Raw genomic sequence first — 15866 nt, 5'->3', positions numbered from 1 at the left:
CGCAGAAAATCATGGGTCTGTGTGAAAAAGAGCACATTGAATGACCCCGATGTGATTTGAACACGCAACCTTCTGATCTGAAGTCAGACGCAGTACCGTTGCGCCACGAGGTCCCAGCTCGAAGCCTATAGCGCATCGTGGTGCAAGGCATACTTGTTCATCGGCGTGGCGATCAAGACGCATTGGAACTCGGAGACAGGTGGTGGGCTGTGACTGTTGCGACTAGTGTCTGACATCTGGGCAAGAGCTCTTTCAGAGGACAGGGCACGAGCCCTTTAAAGGGATAACCTGCCAGGTTTCCCTTCCCTGAACATTAAGGGAGATTTTCAAGATCAAATGGTAGATCTCACCCCAGTGCGTGAGAGTGAAGCGTGGACAACTTATACCTGAAGCGCAACTCAGGGACTCAACTGCCTATGCGATAGAACCATGGTTCAGCCTTCTTCTGGGTAACTTCACACATTTACCATTTGTACGAGGCCTTTGTGTCATTATACGTGTCAGACGATGGGCAATCAGTGGCAAAGGTGGCGTAAACCTGCTTTTTGCGAGGCATACAGAGCCAAGATTACACGTCAGTTTGTGGTGTGGAATTAACGTGTTTGTTAGAAATTTTGGTCTCCTTGTGCAGAAAAGCCAAGTTTAATTAAAAATGCTGATGCTATTCTACTTGTTCTCATACCATGACACGAAGGCATTCCTTGAACCAAGACAAGCCTTCAGAGTGCGCCTTACGAATAAGAGTTATGCTGGTAACGATTTCCAAGCGACATGCTGGTCAAAAGTGTGCTAGTTGTAAACAAAAATACGAACAAGGTCGTTAAACAGAAAGCACTGGGGTTAAGTTGATCTCAACTTAGAAACTGGCCAACATAACAGATAGGACCAAAGTTCAACATTCTCTTGGTTAACGTCACCATTTTACAGGTTTCACAAGAACCTTGTCTCTTTGTATGTCTCAGACTGCAGGCAGACAGTGGGTAAAGAAGTATGAAGGACAGAGCTGTGGTTGAACCCTGTTGGTTTGTATCCTTGAATAGTGGTGCTGAGCTGTGTTAATAGTTTGTAGAAAGCCATGAGAACCAGATGGGATGGGCCCTTTCCAAGCCAAGGGCTGAGCACCATTTATGTCTGTGAGAACCGTTGAACTAGAGCGTCCACAGGCCTGACCTACAAGCTCAAGGGTAAAGTGCGCGCTCTCTCATCGAGCTCAGATAGCTCAGTCGGTAGAGCGTCAGACTTTTAATCTGAGGGTCCAGGGTTCAAGTCCCTGTTTGGGTGTTGTAATACCCTCCAGATCCTCTGAGAGGTCCAGTGAAACCATCTAAGGTGCCTCTTTCCAGCATGTTTTGTTCAGCAAGCAAAATGGGCAAACTAAGGGTAAACATTCAGCAGGTAGTCAAGTTACTAATGGTTACTAGGTGAGAGTGATTTTCAAGATCAAATGGTAGATCTCACCCCAGTGCATTGAATGACCCCGACGTGATTTGAACACGCAACCGTTGCTTGCTTGCTTGCTTTCTCTCTCTCTCTCTCTCTCTCTCTCTCTCTCTCTCTCTCTCTCTCTCTCTCTCTCTCTCTCATATATATATATATAAAAACAAACACACACACACAATGAATAAATATTAAAGTAAATAAAAAGATGTACAGTATTTCACAATAAAGTGAGAACTCCCCTCACATTTTTGTAAATATTTGATGATATCTTTTCATGTGACAACACTGAAGAAATGACACTTTGCTACAGTGTAAAGTAGTGAGTGTACAGCTTGTGTAACAGTGTAAATTTGCTGTCCCCTCAAAATAACTCAACACACAATGTCTAAACCGCTGGCAACAAAAGTGAGTACACCCCCAAGTAAAAATGTCCAAATCGGGCCTAATTAGCCATTTTCCCTCCCCGGGGTCATGTGACTTGTTAGTGTTACAAGGTCTCAGGTGTGAATGGGGAGCAGGTGTGTAAAATTTGGTGTCATCACTCTCACACTCCCTCATACTGGTCACTGGAAGTTCAACATGGCACCTCAAGGCAAAGAACTCTCTGAGGATGTGAAAAAAAAGAATTGTTGCTCTACATAAAAATGGCCTAGGCTTTAAGAAGATTACCAAGACCCTGACACTGAGCTGCAGCACGGTGGCCCAGACCATACAGCGGTTTAACAGGACAGGTTCCACTCAGAACAGGCCTCGCCATGGTCGACCAAAGAAGAAGTTGATTGCACGTGCTCAGCGTCATATCCAGAGGTTGTCTTTGGGAAATAGTGCTGCCAGCATTGCTGCAAAGGTTGAAGGGGTGGGGGGTCAGCCTGGGCTTTGGACACTGCAGACACAAACACAAAATCAAGTTTATATACGACAATGTATTACTCGAATAGGTTATTGATTGTGCAAATACTATATGCATGTAGAACCCCTACATGCTTTGCGTTTAATATGTATTATGTAAGGAATAAACATGCGGTTAAACGAGCTTCATTTTGGTAAAATTCAAACATTCAACATTCAAAGATGGGGGGGGGGGGGGGGGGGGGGGTTGGGGGGGCTACAGAAATCATTTGTTGCCTCAGCTGGTAAATACAGTAGCAAATGTACCAGGTCATAAATTGGCTAACGTATTGGAGAGACAATCCAAAGTGTTCAAAGAAGAGTTGGGTCCACTACTGGAGAGAGAACTCCAGAGGCTGGTGGAAGACAAGATCATTGAACCAATGCAGTTTGCAGAGTGGGCAGCTCCCATTGTTCCAGTCAGAGAACTGATGGTTCTACCCCAATTTGTAGGGATTATAAATTCGCAGTAAATCCAGCTCTAGTGTGGAACAGTATCCAATTCCCAAGGTAGAAGATTTATTTGCTCAGTCGGCAGGAGGAAAGAATTTCCCAACTGGACATGACCCATGCGCATCAGAAGATAATACTGTACAAAAATTCCAATAAGTATGTTACAATCAACATGCACAAGGGATTATGTACTTACAACAGGCCACCATTTGGAGTTGCTTCAAGTCCAGCAATCTTCCAGCACACAATAGAAGGGATTCTGCAAGACATCAAACGCGTCACAGTTTATCTGGATTGCATTCTAGTCTCAGGGGCTAATGAACATCTGCAGAACTTGGATGAGGTACTAAGTAGGATAGAAAAGAGTGGACTGAGGCAAAGAAGGAGCAAGTGCGAGTCCTTGGGAGAAGTAGAGATATTTTTAGGTCACAAAATTAATGCCATAGGATTACAGTCGAAAGACAGGTCCTATATTATGTTTGAGACAGCTGGCATTGTAGCCGTGAAATCAGCTAACATTATGTTCCATGTAATGTTTGCGATATCCAGTTATTTGTTAAACGCTAACGCATTGCAATGTTATAAACTACCTCCTAATGGACCACCATGCATCTCCATTCAGCCCGTGTCCTGTCAGCTAAATGTAGCATAATGTCACTAATAATTATTCACATGTTCATGCTTTTAATAAATCTTTTTATCCTGACACCGTATCAGTGAATTTAAACTAATGCCTGCATTCAGAGTATAAGGGGTGTGTGTGTGTTCAGGAGTGCACCTTAGCACTTATTAGTCATGGTCAGACAGTGTTTGAACTAAAATCTCTCTCTCTCTCTCTCTCTCTCTCTCTCTCTCTCTCTCTCTCTCCCCCCCCCCCCCCCCCCCCCCCCCCCCCAGTATCAGCCAGAGGAGGATGCCCTCCAGGAGTTTTTAATTTTATAGGTTTTTTTTTTTTAATTCTCTGGGTTTTTAAAAAAAAAAAAAAAAAAAAAATCACACCATGGTACTGAGCATGTGTACTTTTGGTGGTATCGTTACCAACGACTAGATTTTTGGTATCATGACATCCCTAATATGTAAGGAAATAGGATGAACTCTGCATACAGGGAAGCTTAGTTTTATGGGGACTCGCGTAGTGGTTCCACCTCCGCAGCGTGCGGCTCTTCTAAGACATCTACACGAAACCCATCCAGGAATTACCAGGATGAAAGGCCTGGTGCGTAGCTATATGTGGTTGCCACACTTGGATGCAGAGCTGGAAGCATTGGTCAAATCGTGTGCAGTCTATCAGGAAAACAGAAACGCTCCGGCAAACGCGCCACTGCATGCATGAGAGATACCAGAGCAACCATGGAGAAGGATTCACATTGATTACGGTGCACCGTGGATGGGTAGAATGTTCTTGATCGTGGTAGAAGCATTCTCAAAATGGATAGAGGCTTATCTGTTAATCAAGTCTACATCCACAGTTACCATTCAGTGCTTAAGACAAACCTTTAGCCAACACAGGATACCAGAAGTAGTGATGTCAGACCATAGCAGTTTTTTTGTTTTTTTTACCAGTGCTGAATTCCAAGAGTTTATGGAAAGAAACGGAATTAAACACAAGCACAGCACCCTACCATGCATCTTCCAGTGGTCTGGCTGAAAGGGCCGTTCAAACATTCAAAACCCTGATGAAAAGAGTGCTGGAGAGTCCATTGAAAAAGCTAGGCAAAGTGCTGTTCAGTTACCGAACGACGCCACAGTCGACCACTGGCAAATCAGCCGCTAATCAGCTGTGTGGAAGGAAACTGGTCTACACAGGGTCTCATTGAGATACAAATAATTGAGAAAAATGGTACCATGACCAACATGCAAAGGAAAGATATCTTGTGGTGGGTGACCCAGTGTATACTAGGAACTTCAGCTCTGGACCTACTTTTATTCCAGGAACAGTTCAGAAAAAGACTGGTCCTGTATGGTGCACAGTAGCATTGGGAAGTGGGCAAGTAGTGCACTGACATATTGATCAGGTGAGAGATGGGCACAATGCAACATCCGTAGCACCAGAGCTGTAAGACACTTCACGGCCAGATGTTGCCATTCCAGCGCATTCTACAAAAGACTCAGGTTCTTCATTCTCTGAGGAAAGTCACAAACAAAAACTGGGAGGAACTTCTGAAGTGGCTGCATCAGAAACTTTCCTTGGGATGGAAAACCCCGAGTTGAGAAGGTCTACACGTACTAAATCTCCAAGCTATCTGAAAGATTATAATTAGTGTAGTGGTGAGTTCCCCAAACGCAGGGCAAGAATGAACCCAGGAACTGAACTGAATCTCAAGAGAAAGTGGGGCATGCAATAAGACAATGGCCCAAAACAAAGAATGGTTAAAGAACAATAAAGTTATTGGTTTGAATGGCCAAAACTGAAGTCCAAGCCTATGTGCAGGACTAATAAACAGTTACTGGAAATGATTAGTTGCAGTTCTTGCTGCACAAGGGGGTCAGATCAGATACTGAAGGCAAAAGGTTCACATACTTTTGACACTCCCAGATATGTAATATTGGATTATTTTCTGCAATAAATAAATGACCAAGTATAACATGTGTCACGTTTGTTTAAATGGGTTCTCTGAGTAGTTTTAGGACTTGTCTGAAAATCTTGTTATTTATGTAGAAATATAGGAAACTCTAAAGGGTTCACAAACTTTCAAGCACCACTGTAGCTGTGATGTGCAGCAAAAGGTTGTTGAGCTTCACAAAATGGGAAGTGTCTATAAGAAAATAGCACAAGCATCTAAAATGCTCATTTCCACCATCAGGACAATAATTAAGAAGTTCCAGTCAACTGGAAATGTTATGAATTAACCTGGAATTGGACGCGTGTCTATATCGTCTCAACACACTGAAGAGGACGGTTCGAGTGGACAAAACATCTCCAAGGATCACAGCTGGAGAATTGCAGGAGTTAGTTGTGTCTTGGGGTCAGAAAGTCTCCAAAACTACAATATGAAGTCACCTACATCACCACAAGTTGTTGGAAGGGTTTCAAGAAAAAAGCCTCTACTCTCATCCAAAAACACACTCAGGTGTCTTCAGTTGGCCAGACACTACTGGAACTTCAAATGGGATCGGGTTCTATGGTCAGATGAAACCAAAATAGAGCTTTTTGGTAATAAACACCAGAGGTGGTTTTGAAGCACACAGATAGGTAGCCATATGGAAAAGTACCTCATGCCCACGGTTAAATATGGTGGTGGATCTTTAATGTTTTGGGAATGTTTTTCTGCCAGAGGACCTGGACATATTGTTAGGATACATGGATATTAAATAAAAACCTGACTGCCTCTGCCAGAAAGATTAAAATGTGCCGTGGTTGGATCTTCCAGCAGGACAGTGATCCAAAACATACATCAAAATCAACGCAAAAACGGTTTACTGACCACAAAATCATCAAGTCATTTAACACTAATGATCAGTATTGAAAATATTAACATGGATATCTGAGTCTGCTAATAAAATTAACTTCTACTTGCAGTCAAATTTTGTAGTGTTTAGGACATTTAACACCCTTCCGTCCAAAAGAAACCAAAAGGGGGTACAAACTTTTAAACTCCACTGTATTTGGTTGAAATTGCGCTTATAGAACAACTGAACAGCAACGTTTCCATACAGGTTTTAGTGAAGTGTTTAACAATAGCAACTTGACTTGAAATGGATGATGTTTCATTAGCGTGGCCTGTGCCCAAATCCTGCACGACTGCGTATCTAGGTACACTACACACGGTCTGAACGAATGGAGTCTCTACCGCACCTAGTGCACTAGAGATAGACATTCCATACAAGGTGATTTGGGACGGAGCCAGTGCACAGAAACCGTTTCCCTGCGAGAGGCGCAGGTGGAGCTGGAGCTGTGTGACTGATTTGTGCACCTGTGACTACAGAACTATCTCAAGTCTCCACACGGAGAGCTGTTCAAGAGAAAAACACTCCTAAAGAACAAATCACTGCGTCAGCGAGACATCAACCCTTTAACTAGACGTTCATCCCAATTCCACACAAATACCGCGGAACTACTTAGGGCTGAGAGACAGTTCAAAAAGCACTGAAAATAAAGTCACTCGGTAAACAGTTGCTCTCTGCGTCACCCAGCCAGTGAGGCGGATAAACTACAAGTTCCCGAGAAGCGTCAGATTTACTAAACTAACTAGTTCACCGTTTATCCGGCGCTAAATAAACTCCCACCGAGTTAACTCAGGTTAGTACTTTATACGAAAACAGCCGCAGAGCTAACAAGCTAGCAGCTTAGTGAATAAATAAGGCCAAACGCGTTCACCTAGCCACCTACAGTCGGGTGTGAAGTCTACAAGTTGCTCAGTGCTGCGTTTTCTCTCCACTCCTGTAGTTCTCCGTCATTAAATGCGGTTCAGAGACGGCTTCCATTACACCAATCACCAACCCTCAGTGAGTAACCCGCTCGCCATGTACAACCTGCTACCTTTAACAGACAGACGCGGTTAGTCACGCCCATGAACGCCAGAGAGGATAATATGATTGGTTCGAACGTGCGTGGTGGGTGGAGCCACGAGAGAGCGCTCTACATAGAGTTTAAATCTATTACTTCATCCCCAGTGAAATCCTCTTATACAGAGACTAAGGGTCCATAGAGTAGGATTCAGTCATTATCTACATCATTTAATTCACTTGAGTGACACCTGTTTATAATAGTTTCACATAAAATCACAAATATTATAGCTTAAAAATGCAACTCATAAATTTTTTTTTGAAAATAAATTATATATTTTGTAAATGTATAAAATAAAACTTGTGTCCTATGTGGTGGTGTAGTGGCTAGCACAAGGACAGATTTAGTGATTTGTCGGATCCTAGACAAAATATAGGGATGGGGCCCTCATTTCAGTGTTTTAACATCAATATTTAAAATTTCAGCTTATGTTATTTAGCATTAACAGCAATAATCAGGCGTGTACGGGGCCTAAAAGTGGCCCTGGACTTTCTGGCCCCGAGTGGACCACCACACCTGGTCCACAATACGCCACTCATGAAGTAAGCATTCTGATGGCATTTTAGAAAAAAACACAATTAATTAGCAAAAAGTAAAAATAAAACTTTCTTAACTATAAGTTTATGCAGCATTTTGGGGGCCCTTGCTAGCTCGGGGCCCAAGGCAATTGCTGCACGTACGTTATCATGTTTGCCTTGCACCTCCAGTTTTGGAGGTTCAATTCCTGCCTCTGCCCTGCATCGTAGTTCTCATCGTGCTTCAGGGGGTTTCATCCGGGTACTCTGGTTTCCTCCCACAGTCCAAAGACATGCGTTGTAGGCCGATTGGTATCTCTAAAAAATGTGTGCAATTGTGCCCTGCAATGGGTTGGCACCCTGTCCTGGGTGTCCCCCCACCTTGTGCCCTGAGTCCCCTGTGAGTCTTGACTCTGTGTAGGAAAAATGGGTGGATCTATGTGTCCTGCTCTAAAAAAAAAAAAAAAAAAAAAAAAAAGAACCTGTTTGAATATTAGTACTTGCAAACAAGCTAAAGTGTTGTGTGAAGTGTATTAAAGAAGACAGAGCACTTGTGAATTTTAGACTTGACTGAAAATCACTTACACACAAACAAACAAAAAACCTCAAAAGTGTAAACTCTGGGTTTAAGTATCTGTCCAGTGAAGTATTTAGCAGAGCATTTATCTCCATATCAGGTGTGTTATACTATTACACTGAGCAGACTGACCTATCATAACAATCAGCATATAGTCTCATATTCCATATTCTATTATATACTAGCAGTATTATTTAACTGAAAGTCAAAACTTTTGCTACTAAAACCATGCAGTAGAACTGCTCGATAGAAATAACATTGCTCATGTGACATCCTATTAAATGTAAATATTATGTATATGTACTTTGGCTAGTTGTTTTTTTCTCCATATGGTTATAATGTTCCCAAGACTAATACATCACAGGTATTCATCATGTATACATAAGATGGTCTACCATAACAAAATGAGCATAAAGTTCAAGTCATGCACAGATGTTTATAATCGAATCATTTTCCTATATGTCACAAATGACCAAATAGTCTTCAGTAATTCCAGACAGCATGGAGAAAGTTAAATAAAGTGAAGTGAAGGATATAATGGATGCCTGAAGGGTTGCATAAAACAACTCAAAACTATGACTACACAATAAATTGATGGGATTTATGTGCATTAAATTGTGTTTTTATGAAACATCTTAAGAAACAGGGGAATAATGTCGACTGAGATTGATTACTTAAAGTGAAAAACAATAAGAATCATTTTATAATAAATAAATAATGTACAATGTAAAATAGATAAATTATTTACAATAACCTGATTGCATAAGTGTGCACACCCTTAAACACATTTAAATTTTATCACAGCATCTCATCTTTTTGGATAAGAGTAGATCAGTTTGGAGCGTCTTGATTTAGCAATATTTTGCCATTCTTCCTTGCAAAAGCATTCTAACTCCGTCAGATTGGCTGGACATCTCCTGTGCACAGCCCTCTACGGGAAACCCCCCAGATTTATGATTGGATTTAGGTCTGGACTCTGACTGGGCCATTCCAAAAGCTTGAACTTGTTTTGGTGAAGTCATTCGTTTGTTGATCTGGAGGTTTGCTTGGTCGTTAACATGCTGAAAGGTGAAATTTCTCTTCATCTTAAGTGTTGTAGCAGAAGCCTTAATGTTTTGTACCAAAATTGACTGATATTTGGAGTTATTCATTATTCCCTCCATCCTGATTAAAGCCCAGGTCCAGCTGAAGAAAAAACACTCCAAAGCTCAATGCTTCCCTGTGGGGATGGTGCTCTTTTGGTGTTGCGTTGTTTTTTTTTTTTGCCAAACATGTTTTTTGGTTATAGCTAAAAAGTTAAATTTTGGTCTTGTCAAGTATCATAACATTATTCCACATGGTTTTGGGAGATAAAAAAGGAGTAATTTTAGATGTGTAATTCACAACCTTAAACTTTTCATTCAAAACGTTGCTAAATGTTTGAGATTTTTCTTTATTCTCTCGACCATATAAACCATAATACTTAAATACTTAAGAGATGACAACTGAATTTATTTGTGATATTTGTCTTTGTACGGAATGAATGAACACAGGATATTCCAGGTGAAACCATCAGGGTTGAACAGCATTAATAGGCACTAGATGGGACAGTGATGTGAAGTTTAAATAGACCCTGTAATGCAGCCTGGCTGGGGTTTTAAGGTCATGTAAAAATCCACTTAAAAATGATATTATATAGAACACGGATACATTCATGGCTCATTTGTTCACATTTAATCCGCACTGAATCATTTGTCAAGTACTGAATAGAACCCATATTCTGTTCATTAAAATTTACTCCAAGTACGTGCATACCATGTGTGTAAAAAGAAAATCAGTACCATCATGCCCTTCTTTAGAGATTTTATATTGATTAGTTTCACTTGTCCATTTGCTCTTACTATGTTAATATTTACGAGGGGCATCTACACACAAATTGTGTTTTTGCTTTGTGCAGGATAATAAAATACATCAAAAAGGCACTCGGGATAAACATTGTGTACATGGACTTTTTAATAATGCTCTAAAATGATTAGCAAAAGGAGACTTCATAATCTTGCTTACAAATCAGAATATATAACTTCAAATAATAATAAACACAGGAAGACATTTCTGTAACCCATCATTCACAACAGCCTTTAAATCTGTTTGCTGGTCCATCTGTAAGAGAAAAAATATTATACATGCATACAAAAATAAATTTCCAGCCCAGCTACACATTTGAGGTTTCATGCTAACTGCAGTTCTACCTGCTTTTTATAGTTACAGGTGTGAGTCACATTTCTTCTGTCATATTCTGCAGAGAGCATAATAAAGCACACCCTTCTTTTTCCCCCTGGTTTCACAGACAAGACCTAAGCCTAGTCCCAGACTAAAATGTATGTTTGAGCTGTTTTAACTGAAAGCTACTTGCACGGACGGATCTTAAAACACGTCAGTGCCATTGTTTTATCTCAGGATGTGCACCAGAAATATTTTTTTCTAAAGACACGTTTATAAAAGCTACTGAAATGTCCTAATTGATCGAAGGCCTAATCCTGGCTTAATGTAAACCCTGTCTGCGAAACCGGGCCTTTATCTTCTAGTGAAGGAGAAGAACATTCATTGAGCCTGTAATAAACTTTTAAACAATCTTTAAATAGTAAAAAATTAAGGACACTAATGTAGTAACCGCTGAAAGTATCATGGTGAATATAGTCACAAATAAGGTCAAATATTTCACAAGACCTTGAGCGGGGATAGTTGTGACTTTCACAATATAACATCCTCTACACAACACCAGCAACGATGAACTAAACCTGTTCTGAGACCAGGAGCTATGTTGAAAGAAGAGAGAGCAGCACCTTGCACAGGAAGAACCTCTCCTCCTACTCGTCAACCCCATCATACTTACACTTCTTGCAGCATAACTGGACTCACCTCTGTGTAGCACAAGTCAAACCACTGAACAGAAAAAGGTTGGTGGGTGGACTACAAGACACAGTCACACTTTATTTATAATAATCGAGTGTTTATTCAGAGTCGTACCATCACCTCTTGGGAGAGGGTGAAGATGGCTACCTGTGTTGGAGTGTGATTGAGAACAAGATCACTGCAGCACAAGCACCATGGCCAGAAACCCTTTTGACCTAAAAAAAAGAAAAAAACATGTTTGGTAAATCATGAGGCTGTCTAACAGAAATTAAATCAATACATAAAAACATGACAAGCATTCTGGCTAGGTCAGCTGATGGAGGACAACATACCCCAGCCCACTTAGCTTCCACATGACAGCCAGGAAGTCTTTCTTGGTGGCCTCCAACACAGCCAAGCACTGCATGTGGAAAACAGCACCTCAGTAAGAATCTGAAAATAAAAGATCATCACCTGGGGCTCACAGAGGCCAGAAATGCTGCTTATGTAGAAAGTGTAAAAGCAACTCAACATCCAGGTCATAAACACACACTCAGCAGGAATATAGATTTATAATCTGCGGCTTTAAACAACGTTTGGGGGAAGGTGCACTTCCTAAACATGACCACACGATGGCAGTCAAGATCCATCCAGAACACCACGCAGCGCTGCTATTTTATTTATTTTATTTTATTAATCACCCTTTCTTCTTCTTCTTCTTCTTCTTCTTCTTCTTCTTCTTCTTCTTCTTCTTCTTCTTATTATTATTATTATTATTATTATTATTGTAGTATTCATATTAGCATAAGATTAGGAAATAATTTCTAAAAACTCAGTCACACCTTCATGCTACCTCTGTGCATGATGTCAATGGTGCACTGCTCCTCTTTCTCCATAGATACAGGGAGCCTCGACTTTAAGCCTTTTTATTGCAAAAGCAGCTGCTACAATAATAATTATGTGTAGATGGAAAAAAAAGTATTAGGCTAAGCAAATGTTCTGAGTTTTTTTCTAGCAGTTTTTGACTTTTTATTTCAATTTATTTGTGTAGCGCTTTTTACAATAGACATTGTCTCAAAGCAGCTTTACAGAAATATCAACATGGTATACAGATATTAAAGGTGCGAATTTATCCCAACTGAGCAAGCCACTGAGTGGCGACGGTGGCAAAGAAAAACTCCCTAAGATGTTTTAAGAGGAAGAAACCTTGAGAGGAACCCGACTCAGAAGGAGCCCATCCTCATCTGGGTAACAACAGATAGTGTGAAAAAGTTCATTATGGATTCATATGAAGTCTGTATGGCGCTAGGAGCAGCCGTAGTCCCAGTAGTCTGGAATTAAAGAAGATCTGAGCTCCATCCAGAGGCAGAAAGGATCTGGATCTCTAGTATCTCCATAAATTTGTGGGGGGCTCGGCGAAAGGAGAGAGGGAGAAAAAAGATAATTATGACTGCGAATTAGTAGAACAGAATCTAGTCAGGGTAGGCTTGAGTAAACAAAATACGTTTTAAGCTTAGACTTAAACACTGAGACTGTGTCTGAGTCCCGAACACTAATAGGAAGACTGTTCCATAACTGTGGGACTCTATAAGAGAAAGCTCTTCCCCCTGCTGTAGCCTTCACTATTCGAGGTACCGTCAGATAGCCTGCATCTTTTGATCTAAGTAGGCGTGGCGGATCATATAAAACCAAAAGGTCCATTAGATATTGTGGCGCGAGACCATTTAGTGCTTTATAGGTCAATAAAAGTATTTTATAATCAGTGTGAGATTTTACTGGGAGCCAATGCAGTATTGATAATAATCGGTGTGATATGGTCGTATCTTCTAGTTCTAGTTAGGACTCTAGCAGCTGCATTCTGGACTAATTGGAGCTTATTTATATTCCTACTGGAACATCTAGACAGTATGGCATTACAGTAATCTAATCTAGAGGTGACGAATGCATGAACTAGTATTTCCGCATCATGTAGTGACAATATGTTTCTTATTTTAGAAATGTTTCTGAGATGAAAGAAGGCTATCCTAGTAATATTATCTACATGAGCATCAAATGATAGGCTGGAGTCAATAATCACTCCAAGGTCTTTAACTGCTGTACATGATGAAACAGAAAGTCCATCCAGAGTAACCATGTGATCAGAAAGAATACTTCTAGCTACACGTGGGCCTAATAAAAGTATTTCTGTTTTATCAGAATTAAGCAGAAGGAAGTTAGTTAACATCCAACATCTAATGTCCTTTACACAATCCTCAACTTTACTAAGCTTCTGTCTGTCCTCTGGCTTCGCTGAAACATACAACTGTGTATCATCAGCATAACAGTGGAAGCTAATTCCATGTTTACGAATAATTTGACCAAGGGGTAGCATATATAAAGTAAAGAGCAGTGGGCCTAAAACAGACATGTACATGTATTTCATCAACACTGCTACGAGCTTATTTTTTCCCCATAACAATAATATAGCCTTATTCCCTGTTTACTCTGTTATAGAAAGACTATAACTTTATTCCCAGTTCCTCTCCTTAATTTCAGTCACTTCCTCACTGAAACCTATAATCAGAATAACTCCAAAGCTCAGGACCCAAGTCTCTACTCTAAATCATGTGTCTAGAACACAGGCTCTGAACTCTTATCTAACACATTTGGTGTTTTATCTGCTCTAAAGCACCCACCTCAGCTCGTGCAGGCCGCTTAATTAGCTGATGACTTGAATCAGGGGAGTTTGGTGCAGGTTCTAATTGAACATCCTCAGGAGTGTAAAGAAGCCTCTCTCTAATATCTTTCTTACCGGTTCAACTCCAACTTCATCACCACCCTAAGAAAGCACTGCATGTTAGTAGTGTTCAGGGTCAGTATCTAAACTGATCGTCTATTCACACACACTAGCACTACTGCACTTCACATCCAGTATTTCCTTCTCTAATGTAGTGGGTTCATAATAAAACTGCCATATTAAATCATGAGCACCAAAAGTCATGTTTATTCTCATCACTGCTCCTGTGTAGCTTAATATGTTCTGTAGAAGGCCTCGACTATTTCACTCGAGAATATCCACAAATAGGGAAGAAGATTACAGAGATAAATGTAATGTATACATTATTACATTAAAACAACGATTATCAAGGGAGAGAAAGAAAGTGAGTTCTAGACCTCTGATCTGTACATGACGTCATCAAAGATCTTATGGTTCACTGCTCCAATTTAACTGTGTGTGTGTGTGTTAGGGATGCACCGATGCCGATACCAGTACTCAGGTGTCGGCCCGATACTGTGTTCATGTACTCGTACTTGTAAAACTACCCCGATACAACCGCACCGACACCACTTTATGACAACGTGACATAGCCTAACCTCTCGTCACTTGAGCAGGTAGTCGGAAGAGGAGCAATGTCAGCAAATCGTCACACGCACGTAATGCGACACCGCTAGCTTTAGCCTCAGAGTCACCGACACTGACTTTCTTCAGTTTACTTTCTGTCAGCGTTATCTTTTATTCCCAACATGACCTCAGTCCCCATCAGACGGAGGAGAAATCATCACGTGACTGAGGAAGAAAGTGTGTGTCCTCTAAGTCAGGGATTAAACACCTCTGAGAAGGTTTATAAACTTTATAAAGCGGAGTTTGTGGAGCACAGAAGCATGATAGTGATGCGGTCGCAAGCTGCTCAAAGGTTTAGTTTAATTTAAGTTTGTCATTATATGCTGTATCTGCGCGCTTGCAGTGTAAATTCTGTCGGAAGTGATGTGTTAGTAACTGGTCACGCGCGTTGCTGGTCATGCGCGGCGTAGACGCGCTGATACAGAGTGTAGCGCGAGTAAGATCTGTAATGTCTAATTCACACATTATGATCAAAAGTAAAATCATGTCTAAAGACACCGAGATACAGAAACCACAAGGTGCAGTGAAAGTGAGTTTTTATTATTCATTTAGGACTGGACTTTAATTCTGTGCTTTTTGTGCATCCATAAAAAATAATGCTATCTATCTAACTATTTATAAATGTTTATATATATTTATCTTATATAGTTAGTTTACATTTATATTATATAAGTACTTATGCATTATTTTTTTTATGGATTCACAAAAAGCACCGAATTAAACTACAGTCCTAAATTATATATATATATATATATATATATATATATATATATATATATATATATATATATATATATATATATATATATATATATATATATATATATATATATATATATATATATATGTGTGTGTGTGTGTGTATTGGGTTCTTTTCTGTTTTGGACAAACATCTGTGTAAAGTTTTAGTCTGAATTTATATTTGTAACACTCAGTTTGTGGATTTTATTTTAAATAAACAAAAGAAGGCACTGAAAGTTTGCCCCGCCCCCATCAGATTAATCGACAAAATAATTGACCAATTAATCGATTGTGAAAATAATTGTTAGTTGCAGCTCTAATAATAAGCTGTATCATGAAATTGTTTTTTTTTTTAAATAATAAAAACACCTTAATTCTTTTCAAAATAGAGTTGTCTTTGAGAAGAAGAATGGAGTGTAATATAGTGTGAATCATAAAAATTCTATTTCATTTCTATTTGTTTACAGAAAGACTTCAGCAATAAAAGCAGTA

General features: G+C 40.1%; 2 long non-coding RNA genes across 3 annotated transcripts; both read right to left on the bottom strand.

Annotated features, from left to right (window-relative positions):
* Positions 1 to 1610: 1610 nt before the first annotated feature.
* Positions 1611 to 7305, bottom strand: LOC128631169 (uncharacterized). 2 transcript variants are annotated; one of them, XR_008395365.1, is made up of 3 exons: positions 7108 to 7305; positions 2978 to 3040; positions 1611 to 2323 (listed from the first exon to the last, which is right to left on the bottom strand). It is a non-coding gene; the product is annotated as an uncharacterized LOC128631169 (long non-coding RNA). The 2 variants fall into 2 exon arrangements; XR_008395366.1 differs by having other exon boundaries at positions 7112 to 7305.
* A 3045-nt stretch (positions 7306 to 10350) lies between these two features.
* On the bottom strand, positions 10351 to 12559 carry LOC128631170 (uncharacterized). The gene is made up of 2 exons (XR_008395367.1): positions 11605 to 12559; positions 10351 to 11487 (listed from the first exon to the last, which is right to left on the bottom strand). It is a non-coding gene; the product is annotated as an uncharacterized LOC128631170 (long non-coding RNA).
* Between the last annotated feature and the right edge of the window lie 3307 nt (positions 12560 to 15866).

The sequence above is a fragment of the Ictalurus punctatus genome, unplaced genomic scaffold (genome assembly GCF_001660625.3).
Source record: "Ictalurus punctatus breed USDA103 unplaced genomic scaffold, Coco_2.0 tig00005687, whole genome shotgun sequence".
Classification (NCBI taxonomy): domain Eukaryota; kingdom Metazoa; phylum Chordata; class Actinopteri; order Siluriformes; family Ictaluridae; genus Ictalurus; species Ictalurus punctatus.
This window is presented reverse-complemented; position numbering and strand designations above follow the sequence as displayed.